The sequence below is a fragment of the Lepidochelys olivacea genome (genome assembly GCF_965140295.1).
Source record: "Lepidochelys olivacea isolate rLepOli2 genome assembly, chromosome: 9".
Taxonomy (NCBI): domain Eukaryota; kingdom Metazoa; phylum Chordata; order Testudines; family Cheloniidae; genus Lepidochelys; species Lepidochelys olivacea.
This window is the reverse complement of record NC_140419.1, coordinates 97591838-97609992: the sequence shown is the minus strand read 5'-3', so window position 1 is coordinate 97609992 and position 18155 is coordinate 97591838. Positions and strand designations below refer to the sequence as shown.

General features: G+C 42.5%; 1 long non-coding RNA gene across 1 annotated transcript; it reads left to right on the top strand.

Annotated features, from left to right (window-relative positions):
- The first annotated feature begins 216 nt into the window (after nt 1-216).
- LOC311526269 lies at nt 217-7655 on the top strand. The gene is made up of 4 exons (XR_014712982.1): nt 217-543; nt 1756-1901; nt 2295-2408; nt 7327-7655. It is a non-coding gene; the product is annotated as an uncharacterized lncRNA (long non-coding RNA).
- Nucleotides 7656-18155: the final 10500 nt, after the last annotated feature.

The following is an 18155-nucleotide window of genomic DNA, read 5'->3' as shown; positions in this document are numbered from 1 at the left end:
ATATTTATGGGGGGGGGGGGGGAAGTGTTTTCTAACAAAAAAAAAAAAACCCCAAAACCCAACAAAAAAACCCAACAAATTACAAAACTCTGTACAGTTTTTGGTTATAACTGCTTTAGCATTAAAAATTTATTGTTTTTGAAAGAACACAATGGAATAGTTTTTGAACCACTGTCTTGTATTTCCTTATTGCTTTGTGAACTACTCTTTACACCCAGCACTGGCCGAGTAACCACATATCAAGGTGTTTGTATCTCATCCCCATCCTTTATAGGAATTGGTTTCCCTATTGCAGGCTAGCAATATACAGTGTTCCTTTCAATAGGGGAATGAGGGTCGTTGTTGTTTTTCCTTGTCTCCGCCCCCACATCCCAGTGGTTTGTTTTCACCTCGAGCTTCATATGTTTGTTCCTGCACTTTCTGCGAGCGAATCAAATATTACTGACCTGTCCTGTGAGTGTCCATGACGTGTCTCTATCTTGCACTTCAAAGAAGAGGAACTGCATTTCGGCCTCCCAGTGCTGCATCCGTAAACATCAAAAGGTAAATGCAATGAGTTTTATCTTTGTGTGTGGCTCCTTTTTACCCTATGCAGAAAGGCATGCATATGTCTCCATAGATGGATGGATATACACACCCACCTCTCTATCTCTGTATCTATATCTCTATCTCTATAGCTATATGCTTTTAAGAGGTTTAGCATGAATCTGAAATAGCTGGGTGGTGAGTAAAAGAGCCAGTTCCATCTGTTTACTTCAGATTAAAGTAAGTGCTTCTTAAAAGAATTATAGTTTCTCCGAGTATTAGAAAAGAAAAAAAAAGTGGATTTGATTGGCTGTATATAACTTAATACACAGTTATCAAAATTATTCTGTATAGCCAACCCTATGATGACTTCAATAGTGTTTCTAGAAAAACACTATAGAAATTCTTTGACGAATATATTTTGCAAACCTAATAAGTTGTTGAGAGATGCTGATGAATTATTTCCATTAAAATCGGTAACATATGAAATACAATTGTCTGGTTTTTTTGTAATAAAATTCTAACCTGGATATTTATTTTCTTTGGCCAAAGGAACATCGTAACTGAGCATAAACACAATTCTAGAAAACTAATATATCTGTTTGATAATTAAATGTTTTTAAAAGATAACCAATATTTAGTCATGTTTAGGAAGATTTATCAGTTTTCACTTTATACATTAAATTTAGGATGGTATGTTTTTATATTTAGTTTTTGGTTTCTAATTTTAGGTTAGTAATGAAGGCAGTGTGTGAACAGGGACTGTATTAAGGAAATGAAAGGCAGGAAATGGGGAAAAGATTGAAGAATTTAAGAGAGAAATGTTAGCCTGATAAATTACTACTGAAAAACAGAAACCAAAACCTTCCCTCCCTCCATACTTCCCCCTCCAAAATATTTAAGATTTTTCATTTGTATCAGAATGATCTCGGTTGATGTAAGCAATTAATGAATCCACCGTTCTGTTTTTTTCTCCCTGAGTTTTGAAAACTTAAAATCTTAGAATATATACACAGACTGGAGTGGACTGCTGTTTCTAATATTCATTTTGCATTTGGACCATCCTGTGCTTTGTTTAACTTTCTCAAAGTTAAAATACAGCCCCGTTCATTTTTAATTAATAAAAATGCCATCTTTCCAGAAGTATTGGGATTGGAAATTAAAAATAGATTGTATTAGTCTGCCTAAACTTGTGATTAAAATGAACTAATTGTTATATCTTCTCTGCAGGATTTAACAATATACGATGGCTACTGACTAGCACCACTTGGGTACATATATAGAATGGAAGGCAGCATTTGAAGGTGTACACAGTTCAGCTGGAGAAAGCAATTTACTCTGTGGACTGTTTGCGTTTCCCCCCTAGCTCTAAGGATGTGAGTAATTTGATGGGAGCCCTGCTGCACCTTTCATGTCTGGGTTTCCCCCAGACAGTCCCATCTTGAACTTGACACTGGGAAGGGCTGGACTGAGAATACTGTTTGTTTACTTCTTGCTTTAGGATTTCTTTTATTTTAGGCAACTTAGATCAAATGCACAAGTCTTTTTTTTTTTTTTTAAAAAAAAGGAAAAGTTGATCGGAAATAACGCCTGAGACCAAGCAGATCGATGAGGATCTTTGACACGATGCCTGCACTTCCAAAATGAGGACTAGTTCGCTAGTTTCTACAATACTCTTTTCCTTTTCCCACTTGAAAGAATGATCTTTGATTTAAAAAATGTATTTCGATTTCTTCTGTAGAGCTAAATATTTCTTTTGCGATACACAGAGCAGACTTGGACCGCAAGGCAATGGATTGGAAACCCTGCACCACTAAAGTTCTCAGCTTTACACCGAAGCAAGCAGCCCTGTGCCACGCTGCAAAATAAAGAAAAAGCGCAAGGTGAGACGTTTTGTATTGCAACATGCTACTAATAAAATAAGAACTAAATGCAATAGATTGTTGCCCTGTGACAATTAAATGCAGCTTTTTTTAAATTTTTTTTTTTTTTTTTTTACATTTTCTGAACCTTTCCCAGTTACATTGAGGTCGCACTAGACAATTCTCCATGTTCATTTTAAAAATGCTCTTTTAACAGTAAGTTAAGGAGTTTTGCGTGTTCACCGTCCTGACACGGGACCTGTAACATAAATCTCTAAATGCAGATTGGCTCGGTTTAACTGAGATGTCCATTCCAGTGCTGTGCAGGAGCCCTAATGTTGGCCATTGGATTTTGGAATAACTTTCGGAGCGTTAAGTAGAGGGGCAGGGTCGCTGGCCCGGGCTGCGGGCTGGCTTTCCGACGTTGCAAATCTTTTAAATGCTGTCAGACGCTTTTTGTTGCAGCTCCGGAAGCATCCCGGTGCTTGTTAAGCTCGCCCTTCCCCGTCTTCCGAGCCTCCGCTTTGAGCCTACGAGCCCCAGGCTCGCTGGGGGAGGAAAGGACTCGGAGCGCCGGGAAGTGTGGGGCTGGAAAGGCGGAGACGCGACCGCCCGGAGCACACGGGGATATGCCAACAAGTGGTGGGTGTGTCTCGGGGGGCTAAGTCGCTGCCCCCCAGAAGAAAGGGGGGGAATCGCAAGGGGGCGGCGTTCTCTCTCTAAATCCGTGGGGGAGAGAATCATGCCAAACCGGCCCGGCCCGGAGGATCCCCTGCCTGGAGGCTGCTGGACCCTGGAGGATCGCCCGGCCCGGCTCGGCTCGGCTTGCTGGCTCGTACTCCAGCCCCGCTGAACCGCCCCCTGGGTGGAGCGCAGCCCCCAGGGCGGGCAGCCCGGATCGGCTCCTATTTTCATTTACACCGAGAGTCACGCTCCGATCCTGTGGCACCAAAGCCCCGGTTTATTTGTCGCCGGGGCTTAACCCTGGCCCGGTGGAGCCGGCCTTTCCGCAGCGAGGCACCGCCGGGGGGGGGCTGCTGCTGCCACCCGGCCCCAGGGCAAGTGGCTGCAACCCAGCCCCCCTCTTCCCCACCCCATGAGTATGTCGGGGGCGGGGGGCCACTCTGGCTCGGGAACCCGGCTGCTTAGCGAGGGGGGGTATTTGGGGGAGGGGCGCAGGTTTGCAGCTGGCAGCAGCGCCCCCCATCCCCGCCTGGGGGGAGGGGGGGCGGGAGGGGAAGGTCTCCTGGCGCTGCGGGCTGGGGCTGCCCGGAGGGGGACTGGGACCTGCCTGCCCCTCCTTCCCTCCCCTCCCCCCGCCGCTTCCCTTTCAAGCCGCTTTGAAAGCGCCGGCGACCCGCTGTTCCTCCCCCCGGGGCGCCGGCGCAAGGGTTGGGCTGGGGGGAGCCGCATGGCGGCCGGCTGGGTCGGGCCCTGGGGCACCGGCTCCCCGGGGTGTCTGGGGGGGACGGACGGACACGTGGCTGCTTCGCCCCTCCCTGGGCAGGGGAGGCTCTGCGGGAGTGGGGGTCGCCCCGGGCTGCCCCCCCCAAAACAGCTGCACCAGCGGGGTAAAGAAAGTGGAAGGAGGCGGGGGTGGAGGCCCCCCTCAATTGCCCTGGAGCCCCACCCCCTCAATTGCCCTGGAGCGGGCTGGGTGCAGCATGCAGCCTGAGCCGCCTCCATGTGTGTGGGGCAGGCAGCCCGAAGCTGCCCCTTTGCTCCACGGTCCCCCGGGCCATGGGGGTAGCTGCAAAGGGGGCCCGCTCCAGCCAATCGGGGCACAAGCCCTGATGGCAGCTCCCCTGGTTTTTATCCTGCAGTAGGGGCTGGGGGATTTTCCCCCTCTTCCAGGCCCCAGCCTGGGGGCAAAGATCCTCAGCTCTCATTACAAAAAGAAAAGTGAGTTTCTAGCCCTCCTGCTCGCAGAGAAAAGGCTGACGGGGAAGCCAGCGCTCCCCCATGGGCCGGCATGTATCATTTTATTTTTTTTTTAAATTCCTGATTTTATTGTAGTAAATCTGAGGACTTGGGGAAGGGCTGACTCATGACTGTCAAATGCTTGGGGTTGTAGCCACCCTGCTCATGGCCGCGGTCCCTGATCACACCCAAGGTCCCAAGTTAACTTTGCTGGCTTTCCACGGCCAGCATTTTTTATTTTATTTTTTGCTGGTATGTGGATGTGGGAGGGGTTAAAAGATGTCCCCTGTACTGTTGGTGCCAGGCTAGTCAGCTTTCAATGCATCATAATTAATAATGGCTCTGCCTTTCTTCTCCAAGTGCATTACCCACGCAGCCTCCCGGCCTTTACAAAGAAAGGGGACTGGCCTGTTTCATGCTGACAGCTCCGACGCAGTTACTGACACTGGACTTGCTTGCAAGAGTCAGCTTAGCAGGATTTTACCCAAACTATACAGACCCCAGGACGTTTTTTTAAAAGCAGTAACAAGGTTTCATTGCATAATAAAGAATCTAAGCAAAAGCAGCTGACCAGCCATCCCCATTCCTCTTCTGCCCTGCTTTATGATCCGTGAATAATCTGGTTCCTTTGCGGGTATGATTGTTTTTGCATATTTGCATACCTTAGGTGCCAGCTTATGAAAATCATGTTTTGTTTAAAGGTTTGTGTATGCCTTAAACCCCGGCTGGTGCTTGAAGGCATGTCAACCAGTTGTGCTCCCATGTCTCAGTACTCCCGCCCCATTAATTAAGTTCCTATAGTAACTATTTTGGCTATAAAACTCTCTTGTTTCTGGAGCGATGAGTGCCGTCCTATGGTGCACATTGCCGGTCGTCTTCTTTATAATGTTTCTAATCTAAAACCACTGCATATTAGCTCGTGCTCTTTCCACTAGACTGACTCTCCCAACTGCCCCAACACAAGTGCTGTTACTGTGGTCAATCTAATTATGTGGGGAAATGTCTCTGCAGAGATATAGTACTGTTCTCGGAGAGGAACACTTCAGGAGATAGCCTTACATTTTCTGCAGAAAAATAATCTTAAAACTCTGCCTGTAAAAACAAATAATTAGATTCAGACTGGCTAGTCTGCACATCAGTTGAAATAAGACACTTGTTTAACCTTGCTACAACATTAGCATTGGTTAGAAATATAGGCCGTCTCCTGAAAAGGCACACCCCTGTGAACCTTTGCTTATTCATGGCATCAACGCCCATGAGAATACTCCCAAGAGCTTGGAACCTAGTCTAGGCAGATTGGCCTCCAGAAGCTAAGGCTGTCTTCTCTCCAGGCTCTGTGACATCAGTGGGAGCTCTGTATACAGAGTTTAGGGATGTGAGCAGTCTGAAGAATGAGCAGATATATTTTCATAGAATATGAGGGTTGGAAGGGACCTCAGGAGGTCATCTAGTCCAACTCCCTGCTCAAAGCAGGACCAATTCCCTAAATGGCACCAAAACGATTGAACTCCCAACCCTGGGTTTAGCAGACCAATGCCCAATCCACTGAGCTATCCCTCCCTCCACTGTTTTGATTGTGGGATGCTGAGTTTGATGCTCAGTAAACAGGGTATTCTGCTCTTTAGATATTTTTCAAGTACACACATGCTGCTTGGTACCATTGGTTTGTAAGCAAGGAAAGTTTAATAAAAAAAAGCGTTTAGCTCAGCGTTTTTGTGTTGCCAGCTTGTTCAGTAGCATCAGCTGTTGAATCGCTAAAACTAGGCTTTGTCATGAGCCAGGTGGGAAGCTCGCCATGCCTGAAGTTGGACAAGTTCTTTTTTGTAGAGCCTGATCACATAGTTTCATTAAAATCTCCTTTGCAAAGACAAAGGCTATGCATGAGAGTAAACCGGGAGCCAGCCCTACATCCTGAGTAACAACAAGAGACACACACCTATCTGGCTATGAGGGAAGTTAAGGACGGTGCGAGGCAGGCTTTAATTGCACAGAAACCCTGAGGATAAATGTGGGTGGTGGCACTGTATATACATTACTTCCCATGTCTTTGGACTTTTTCAGAAGGGCAGAGGCTCCTGGTTTGAATCTGCATTAACTCCAGAGATACAAAATGGCTGTTATGCAGCCATTTTGGATATTTAACATGTAGATAAGGGCCCTGACTCAAAGACCACTGAAGACCGTGGTAGTCTTTCCATTGACTTCAATGGGCTTTGGATCAGGTCCTCACTGCATTTGATTCCTGACACACCCTGCTTCCAGCATGTCTCTTTTTCGGTTACATGGCTGCACCTGGTATGGCAGGAGCAGGAAGGTGAACCAGTCCTCTACAGCCCCATTAGGGTGACCAAGACAGCAAGTGTGAAAAATCAGGACGGGGGTGGGGGGCAATAGGAGCCTATATAAGAAAACAGACTATAAAATCGGGGCATCTGGTCATCCTATGCCCAGTGTATTATGTGGAATAAACACTGTTCCACTGGGCGTAGGATGCCTAGGGCCTTATTCTGCCATGTGTTCTCAACTGCTGTTCATTTCAATGGGAGTTGAGGGAGCTCATGTTGCAGGATGAGCAATGGATGTGCTGCCAGTCCAGGACATGGCTTCTTGCTGGTAGTATTGTGTCAGTAGATATAAACCCTCAATACTTTGGTTCACACACCTTAAGGGCTGTGTGCATTTCTAGCCTACAAGAACTGTTTGCTTTGCAAAATGTTGTAACAATTGCAGAAAGTCCTTGTAGGGGTTGCATAGGGCTAGGGTGTGTGTGTGTGTGTGTGTGTGTATTATATATTGCCAGAGCTGGCAATGTTATAATAGTATTTATAGCTATTTTGTATTTTAACGTCTATACATTTATTTTAAAATGAATCTCACATGAGGATTCTATTATTTGCTCTAATGTTTTCATAAACATTCAATTGATATATGATAAGTAATCAACATGATGCAAAATAAAATAAAAGTCAAAATGTGTCATTTGTTCCTCCCTGTTTCCCCCCTTCATGTTTACTTCTAGTCTTGCAAGAGGTCCATGCAGGGAACTCTCAGTGTTGTCAGTGAGACCAAGGTTTACTCCTGTGACATTTGGTGTTTCAAGCTGGGCACCAGAAAAACGAGCCAAACAAATGAGGATTAAGGTCTTGATCCAGCATCCACTGGAGTCAGTGGAAACCTTTCCATTTATTTCAGTGGGCCCAACTGTTGAGATAACTTTTGCAAACACTAGTTACTATGAATATCCTAATTTCTATGCAGTTTTAATTTATTAAACCTACCATACTCTACTGTAGAGTCCGTGTGATGCTGTTTTTAATCAGGATGACATTGCAATGAAGTCTACATCTATTATAGTCCCAATTTCAGACTAAGACTACTTGATCAACTTTTAAAAACACTGTTAAGGAACTAGAACAACTGTAATACTAAAGTGACTCTGAGCTGCTTATGTTTATTTTACTTAACGTTGAAAGAAAATATATATAGTAAAGAGAACACTTGTTATTGAAAGCTTACCAGCACTTAACTTTTTGTTATTGGTATCCTATTTCTAGGTTTCATTGTTTTATAGTAGAATAATAAATTTATACCTCCAGATTGACAATACATTGTCATTGTGTAAGAATGAAGCCATCACAAATGTCCTGTACAAAGTTAAGAGTTACAGATGCATCAGTGAAACATTTATTGGTTCTGACAATGTTTTCTTTCCTGTAATTTTCTGCTGTTAATCTTGGCCAATCTTTTACATAAAAGCTAATTGTCAGTGTCACAATCTGATGAAATAGCATTCTACAAAAAAAATTGATGCAAAGAAGGGACATTCAAGAAATACTGCATTTCATAAACACAATCGCTAGAGCATCAGGAGAACAAACGGGGTTTTATAAACATAGTTATGAATATTTAAACATGCAAAATGAAAATGTTACTAAATGTCTGGTTTCTATTATCTTTCAATGAACATTTTCAATTCCTGTAAACATTAATAGCTGCGGGCACCATACCATTACACCACAAAAATGATTTATGTGTAATATGAAAGTGTATTAAAATGCACAAGTGGCTCTCCTGTCTTCTAAACTGAAGTGTTCTTGGAGTGGAAACAGAACCTTTTTGCATCTGTCAGCAACTTTGTTATTAAATGATACTAAAATCGAAGCAAAGTATTTGAAAATGTAAGATGACTTCAGTGCGTTTGGGGCTCCTTCCTGTAATCCCTTTTTGGACAAAATTCCCACAGAAGTCAAGATGATATTAATTATTATTTATTAATGTTATGTTAAAGTTCCCACAGGTGTGCTAGGTGCTTCATGGCAAACACCAAGTCAGTTCCTTGCACTGAAGAGTTTACATTCTGAATAAGAACAGTTTAGGATCTACAAGAACTTCAGGATGCGGAGCTTAGCGCTTGGTCTGTAGCCCACTAAAGTCAAGAAAAAGACTCCCATTGACGTCAATGTGTTTGAGATCAAGCCTTTAAATGGGAGTGTGTACGGTAGTTTAGATACTGATCCTCTGCATGAGGGTGACAACAGGGAACTCTTTTGTACTCCACTGATTTTAATAGGGTTTTGTGAAGGCACAGCCATTTGACTGTAGGATCAGGGCTTTAGCGTTATGCAGTTACTTTTGCTATAAGGCATTAAGATAACGTTACACTTTACCGTGCTGCTTATGGTATAAACACAACTTTTTCTTATGCATCGGGAATCTGTCATTTTGCATTCATCACACATTTAAGAGGATGGCTCTGAGCCTACATTCCTGGTGTGCCCTTTGTACTCTCATGTTTCTCCCACGGTTGCTACCATCAGTGGTGCTGCAGTGGTGGTAGCAAAGGTGGTAATTTTTAAGGCAAAGGACCGGATTATCAGTTGCACTAAGGTTGCTTGCTCGGGCAGTGTAAAGGGGCTTTAAAGGGGCCTAAATTACATGTACACTGACTTAAGGACCCTTTGCGCAGCCAGAACAATATAAAGCAACCTTAGTGTAAGTGAAAATCAGGCCCCAAAAAGGCTTCAGTAAAGTCTGGAGCATTACAGGGGTATTTTGGGGGCCTGATTCTCACCTGCCTCTCACCTTACTATTATTATCGACCCTTGGGCAAAGTGGGTGTGAAATGCTCCCACTCTGGTTTGGTATTGTTCGGCATGCGGCTGAGAGTGACTGCAGCAGGGGCAGGGCAATTGAGAATGGAGCCCTGTGTTTCTGTTTGCTGCTTTTGCCTGGGGAACTGTAGACTAAAAGCTTCAACATAAGAACACAAGAGCGGCCATACTGGGTCAGACCAAAGATCCATTTAGCCCAGTATCCTGTCTTCCGACAGTGGCAAATGCCAGGTGCTACCGAGGGAATGAACAGAACAGGTAATCAAGTGATCCATCCCCTGTCGCCCATTCCCAGCCTCTGACAAATAGAGGCTAGGGACACCATCCCTGCCCACCCTGGCTTATAGCCATTGATGGACCTACCCTCGAAGTTACCTAGTTCTTTTTGAATCCTGGTGTCGTCTTAGCCTTCACAACATCCTCTAGCAAGGAGTTCCCCAGGTTGAAGAAGTTCCTGTTGGGAAGGGAAGTTGGAGAGTGCAGCCTGTGGGGTAAGCAAGGGAATCAAGATATAGAGGGATAACATGAAAGAGGGCACAGAGGCAGCTCTAGGAAAGGAGCAATAGAAGAGGCATGGGGTGCAAAAATAGGCCAGGGCCAGTAAAAGGAGACCAGAGGCAAAAGGTGGGAAAGATGTAGGCCTTGGATGTCCTTGAAGGTGTGTATCTAAAGCCAAGTCCTGATCTCCTTACTCAGTGTTTGCAGTCTTTGCTCAGGAAAAACTCTCACTGGGAATTTGCTTGAATAAGGACCTCAGGATTTGGCCCAGGAACAAGCTTAGATTTCCACTCATACTGCCCAGTTTTAGGGCCCAGCCGGGTAAAGTTCTAGACTGCCATGGCAGTTTGGAGCATTCACTGACTACAGGACCAGGCCTGGCTCGTAGTCGGCCAAGGAAGTTGTCACTTCTTTCTCTACGGTGGGTATTGTGGACCTTTCCACTGACTCCAATCAGTGCTAGATCAGGCCTTGTAAGATCATGGCCTTTCTGAATTTAAAAAGGGGTGTTGGGCTATAACTGGTCCCAGTGGGATGCTCGTGTCAAGCAGAGGTCAGGCAGTCCTTGGCAGGCAGGACAGAATGGAGCTGGCAAGGTTTTTTTTGGCCAGCTGCTGCTTACTCCAATGGCACATGCCATTTTAATGTAGAATGACTTAGATCTGCCATTTTTAGCATATTTGAAAAGCCTCATCACCATTTCGAACAAAGTCCACAGAGTTTTGCTCGGTACGGTACATCCCAGGGATTGGAGAGGAAAATGGAAATTGCTCAAATTATTTTGCCTTGTGTCTGAAAAAAGCCTTCAGATTAGGCCATGTCAGTATAGCCCTTATCAAAATCTATGATAAAAGCTTCTCTTGACTAGTTAAATCTGCACATACAGTCCCATCAGTTTCAGCTAGAGGATTATTTACCATACTCAGCAAAGACTTGCCTCTCCAAAAAATCTTCAGAATATGGTCCAAAGGCCTTGAGATAGATTTTAAAGTCTGTCAATTTGTTAATTCTTAAAGTGGAAGCACAATCCTGTACTTTAGTTGCAAATTGTCTAGTAGAAATTGGTCCTCTCTCACACTCTCTCTCTCTCTCTCTCTTTTTTTAAGGAAGATCCTGCTAGAAAATGTAAGCTTCTTGTGAAGTGATGGATTCATTTCAAACATCTAGAATTTTTCTTCATTTTTTTAAAAGAAATTCTGTTCTTGCTGTCTTTCTCTGAGATTGTTCAGGTCCATTATACCAATGCCAAAAACAAATACGCCAAAATCCAGATGTGGCTGGTTTTTCCTTCTGAAATATTTATGTAGAATGGGGAAAAATCTGTTATTTTCAGAATTAAAATAACATTCTTCATTTCTACCAAGTAATATCTTTATTTTGTATCAAGTCATCAGAAACATCATCGTACTCAGCAAATTATCTTCAACAGCAACTCCATCAAGAGAATCCTGGAATAATCAGCATGAGGAATGGATGTCACTCTGAGACAGATGCCTACATTTCTGGGTAATATAGTGCCATTTTAATATCTTGCTTTTAATTCAGCTCAGAGAACTGCTTGATGGACAAGGCACTGATGCTCACCAATCTGAATTCAGTTGTTAGCGGTATGTCAGATATTATTGTTCACAGCCAATCGTATAATAGCTGGAGCATCAGCTGCTATTAAGGGTATTATGACCTCTTTGATTCCAGCCCTAAAACGCCTGCTCCCTCCTGTACATTGTGGCCTCTTGTTTGCTTCTGTAGTCACAAGAACAGAAGGTCTTTCGTTAACTTCTGACCATTGACATATTAAATGAAGATACACATTTGAGCAACTTCAGTGATTTCAATTGACTCATCAATTGCCATTACATAGCAGTCATCATGTTTCACTTTGCTAACAAGCTGATCTACCATATCTGATGCCAACAATTTAGTCCTTCAAACAAATGACATGTTTGATGAAAAAATCTTTTTTAAATTCATTATGCATTTCAGCTTTTGTCTTTCCTTCCAGTACAGCATCTGTTGCAGCAGGGATACATTCCTTGATCTTTTCTGAGTCTGCAATTATTTTTATGCTTGTCCAGTATCCCAGAGATGTGAAACAAAACTGCCTGGCTATACTGTTGCATGCTGAAACTTTACACAGAGATTCAGTTTCATCTCTTGGAACTGACTGCATTAAAGCAGTTTTATCAGTGCATGCGTGTGATGATAAAGCAGCATGAAGGACAACAGTGAACTAAAGCCCCTGTTTCTCCCCACCCCAAAAATAACAATATGCTATCCATCCTTTGTTTTGTTCTTTAGCTATCTGGAGGAGCAGTGTACATTCAATTGAATTACTAACCTTTATCTTTGGCATTTTTGCAATGGTGGAAAATGGTAGAGTTAAGAGTCCTCAGGGGAGTTTTATACCAAATACTCTGTGCAAAGACAAATTAATAGTGATGGCGTGATATATTTTCCCATATAAAACCAACCTAGAAACAAATATAAAACTAAAGTAAAAATGATTTCTGTGGGACCCTGAGCTCTTAGTGTGTGGGTACACCCCTTGTTGCTGGGTGATATTATCCTGCTATGACCCTCAAAATTACTTACATAGACATTGCTAGAGTGCTCCCATGCGGCTCTCAAATGGACTGCTCTTTGCTTTTGCATTCGCCCACATCTCTCATGTCTGGGCTATAGAAATAACTGAGACTGGAAGAAACAACTAGTGTCTTCAGTGCCATGGAGGATTCAGTCAGCTTTACTGTTCCTAACTCTGCTGATTACTGGGGATGAATCAAGGAGCCATTTGGGTCAGATGCTGCCAACTTTGTAGACACGGAGTGTCAAGAAGCTTTTTTGTCAACTTCATATCATTAGTATATTTGTCCTCAAGTTCAAAGCAGTGTTGGCCTCATACTTGTGATGTTTTCTGCCCTTTGCCCTTTTTGTTGACTCATCCCTCTTCCCTTTGAGGTCAACATCAAAATAGAGATGTATGTTTCTTTAGCCTGACCATGGGTCTGACTTTTTAGATCAGGAATCCTATAGTCCATTTGTCTTCCCATCTGTCAGCTGGCATTTGAAGCCAGCTTGTGCCTCTATTCTTTCAGACAAGTGTGAGAATCAGTAGGGTTTTTATAGAGAAGGTTTCAGTCGCTAAAGCATTTGCTAAGATACCACCTATTAAGAGCCCTTGATGGCACCTTGAATAGAGATCAAAAGCAACTGAGTTCACTTCACAACTTTAATTCCATCAGTCAGTTTAGGGCATTGAGGGGGGCACTGTGGTCTAGTGGTTAGAGCACAATGGGACAGTGAGACTCTGGATTCCATTCCTGACTCTGCCACTGAATGACTTTGGGCAGGGATTGCACCACTGCAAAAACGGGTTTTACTAGCATTGCTTAATTTAATAATTTACAATGCAGTGTGGTTATACATAATGCAGATTATCTTAATATCAACAAGGCCTGGATTCTCTTGGCCCCAGTTCAGCAAAGTGTTTAAGCACATGCTAAAGTCCATCCCCATTCAGCATAGCATTTATGCAAGTGCTTAACTTTAACCAGAGGCTCAACATTCTGTGGTTAAATGCTTTCCTGAATATGGGTGGCCTGCTGAACTGGGAGTCTTTATGTCTCCGTTTCTTCCTCTGTACAATGACAACAGAGCTGTAGGGAGGCTTAATTAATTAACGATTGTAAAAACCCTTGAGATCCTTAGCTAAATGGTACTATCCAGTAAAAAGTATTGCTGTTAATACTACTATTATTACGCAATCATTCATGTTTTATACTTTCCGATACTGCCAATAATAGAGTATGTATATAATGTATGTTTCGCAGCAGGGAGAGTATTAAAGGCAGTGTGGAAAAATCTTATCCTTCAAAAGATTAATTCTGCATTAAGCTGCCCATTCTCTTAAGCATTACTGAGGACCATCAGAAGGGGTAATTTATTTTTCAGAAGTGTTTCTGTTTTAAATGCTTGTAAGACCCTGCTGCGATCCCTTTGAAATTTTGGGGAAGCAATTTCCCTTACATTGTATTTTTGGCATTGTTGTTTGACATTGTATTGTGTGCTAATTGGAGGCGATGACCACACAACTCTTCCCAGCTAACTTCATAAGCGTGAAAGTGAAATGAATGACAGTGCCTAGTTCTGAGTTTATAAGCACTGCGAGAAGGTTCTGATGTGCTAAATCTGAGAATGGGAACAAAGTGTCCCCCTTATATTTCGATGGCATTCAATAGCACGAAATCCAGAGGAGCAGAATGGTAAGTCCTCAGATACATGGTTAATTTTACATAGGTGCTAAAGTTCCATGGACTGCACATGCTTAATGCGTTGCTGAATCAGGGCCTTGCACAGCTCTGGTGGCTTATTCAAGTATATCAGTATTTTGATCGTCCCATTTGGGTGTAAAGTAGCATGTGATTTGAGGTGGTCAAACCTACCCAGTGAATAGTGAATCTCAAGCTTTGAATACGTATAGCTCCAGGTGCAGTAATCCATTGGCTGAGGTATATGTACAAAAACCAGTTATATAATCCTTTTTAATCGCAAACTAATTAATACCAACAGGATTGTTCATGGGAAATTTGAAAAGAGAAAAAAGCGCTAAATCCCAGAGATAAATTATTTTCTACAGATTGTTCACCCTGCATCATTGAGGAATAACTTTATGCACCTGAAATTGACAATTGTCAGGCAGTAGAATAGGAGCGAGTTGGGCAATAATCCCTTTTCTCCTAATACTACTCCTTTTGTCCAAATCATCCCTGTTTTTGGAGCACCAACACCAGAACTGAGCTGAGTGAAGTCCATTTTAGGAGGAAAGCAAACACCTTACTACTTAGTTACACACACACACAACTGCAGTTCAAGGTCAGGTTATAGATTTTGAAGTATCCCCTGTGATTGGGATTATCAGGTACAATCCAAGCAGTAAAAACGCTCTCTCTGTTCATTTTGGATGGATGTTTTATTGGTAGCTGCACCAAAGGCCCTTCATTTGCTGCTGCATTTTGGGGGTGAAGGCTGAGGTGGAATTTGGAAAAAGTTGTGGTAAAGTTTTGCGAGTTCTTCTGGGGTTCTTGGATTTTTTCCTGAGGGAACCACATGTTAACAGAGAGTTTGGCTTGTGGATGTTGCCCTTCTCCTTCACAATTGCACAGCCTCCCCTCCCTTCCTAGTCATGATCACATGACTTTACCATTCCTCCTGTTGACACTCTCTGTGTCAGCCATAGCAGCTGATTGCATGGAAAATTAACATTATTTAATGTAATTGTGGTTGTCTTTAATGCAACTCAACACTGGAAACGAGGAGTCGGCATCTTGTGACTAGCCATCTCTCTTGGGACCAAGTGTTCTGAACTCTCCCAGTGTCCCAGAGAATGCAGTTTAGGAACCTGTGCAATTAGCACATTTTGCATTACCTCTCTTTAAAAAGTAACAAAAATCTTTATGCAACTTACACCAGGAGAGTATGGCTATTTGTCTTGCTGCAGTGGCTGGTCCACGAGGAGGTTTCTGGGTCTGCTATTGCCCATACCTTTAGGCTTAAATAGTGCTGGCTTCTACATGTAGTACTGATGGTCCCCAGTTCAATCCTGCTGGTGGCCCAAGCAGGACTGATTACCATTACATATATAAGAAAATATCTAATGCTAATGTTTATCATTTTAGGAATGAAGGGAAACTATATTTCTTTGTTTCTACCTTTAAACTCAATGAAGAACTAGCTCTTTGTGTCAAGGTCAAAGGAGGTTATTATAATTGTTTTCTGATTTACTTAAGCAAACTGTGAGAAGCAAGTATGTTTTTTCAAACTTATTTTTCATTCATTATATGGATGCCTACAAATCTGCCATGGTCTTCTTACATTTCTAGCATTCTACAGCAATTTACTCCTGAAGCAAAATATCCAGAATTTAAGTCTGATAACAAAAGCACTGGAACTGTCAGTCTGCTGCAAAGCTGGATGATACCAGAACAATACAATGGTATTTGGCAAGAATAAATTGTGCTAATTACTAAAATGGTCGGGCTACTTACCCTGACTATTTAATCACAGGATTCTGGACTCAATTGCATACCCACAGCATCCCCTGACATAAATGGGAACAACGGGCATGTGCATCTGCTGAGAGAATGTTGCCTAGAGTAAAACCTGTCACATATAGTTGTTGACCTGCACTTTGTGCACCCATTTACACTACTGCAAAGTGGGGTGAAAAACGTCTTCATTCCAATTTCATAGCATTTTACACCCACTTTGCACCAATGTCATTGATTCCACAGGATGGTGGGTAACAGAAATTCAGTCTTTTGGCCAAACAAATTAATTTAAGCAATTGTCTTGAGAAGAGAGAGCAAATCAGATGAATGTGACAAGTATTGAGACTTTGTCAGAAGGAATCACACCAAAGAAAACTGGGGGAATTCTATAACAGGAGACAGATTGGGCCAAATGCATCTGTGGTTTAATTTTATTGAAGCCAACAGAGCTACACCAGAGGAAACTTGACCCATTCTGCAACTCTAGGCAGTTAGGTCATTTGGCTAGGTATACTTGATTTTCTGGTGTATTATTAACAGATGGAAAGGTGGATGGGTAATTAATGGACTGGGATGACAACAAGAGCCCATATTGTGGCACTGCTTGTAAAGCAGAATTCCTCATCTGAAGTTCTTCTTAAAATATCTCCTTTAAAAACTGGTGTCATAACATGGCCCAGGATCTTTTCACCCTTTGCTGGAGATTCCATGCTGCAGCACCTGTTATGACTGATGCAGTAAAGAAGCCGTATTATAGCAATTATTATTGACCGCCCAAGAGTTTAAAAGTGTCTTCTTACTGGATTAGCACTAACACTGGTCAGGAATTTTTCAGCAAAACATTTTTATACCAACCAACCCCCCCCCCCCCGATTCATTAAAACGGAAACTTTTAGTGGAATGTGTTAGTTTCAATGAACATTTTGACATGCAGGTTTCTCTGGGCCAGGATGAAATTTCTGGTCAAGATGAGAGAGCAATGGGCCCATTCCAGAAGAACTAAGAAGCTTTCCTGGGATGGGGAAGATACAGATTCAAGTCCCTGCCCTGAACCAGGCAGCGTAGGGAGCTGAACACAGGTCTCCCACATCCCAGCTGAGTGTGCTAACCATGAGGATATTCTGGGGAGGGGCTCTGTCTTTCATGTTTTATCATGAACATTTCTGAAAGATTTAATTGTTTTTCTGACTCAGAATGAAAACAAACATCAAAGCCTTGAAACTTTTTTCCAAAACAGTATTCTTGTTTTCTATCCAGCCCTAACTTCCACTTCACAGAAGTAAACCATAATATTGTACAGAACTTGACATTCCAAACTGTTAAAAATACCAGTCATTTGATACAAGTGTCCTTCTTTAGAATATAAGTAATGCTAGTATCACGTCTGACTCTTTACAACTTCATTTACCTTCATCTCTTTTTCATTATTTGCAGAAGGCTAACATCCTGCTATTGGAATTTGGTATTATGATGCCATCCTTAAAAATATGATTTCTATATTGTTCATCTCTCTCTCCTGTCAATGTAAACCCACTGTAAATAAATAGACTCTGCTAAATTGTAATGCAAGTTTGTATCATTATCTTGCTACAATTGCAGACTTCATTATGGATCAAGAATACACAGATTGGCATATGCAGTTTTTCAGTACTGTGGTAACACATTTCCCATACATTAGTGCTTGCATGCAGTGGTAATATTGCTCTTACTTGTATGTAGTATGAAAGGCCTTTACTCCTCTCTGTCTGGCAAGACACATGTTTGCTGATATACTTACTATAGCCAATCAAGTCAGCTAGTATGTTTCATATTCGGTAAGTTATGCCTTTGCTTGCAGTGGTAGATTAAAGTCTTTCTCAGTGTTGCCTGAGACTGCATTGAATTGATCCCTTTAATGCAATTGCCTATGCCTTTTCAGAAGTTTGTTCCTTTTTATTGTTTTCTGAGAACAAGGTAAAACTCCCCTGAGCGCACAGATTTCTTTATATCGTAAAATGACATTACACTGCAGCTCAAGAATTGAAGTTTAACTGTGGGCAGATTCCATTTTCAGATAGCATTGTGGGGAGACTCTGTTTTCAAAAAAAGAAAAGGAGGACTTGTGGCACCTTAGAGACTAACATATTTATTTGAGCATAAGCTTTCGTGAGCTACAGCTAACTTCATCGGACGCCACAAGTTCTCCTTTTCTT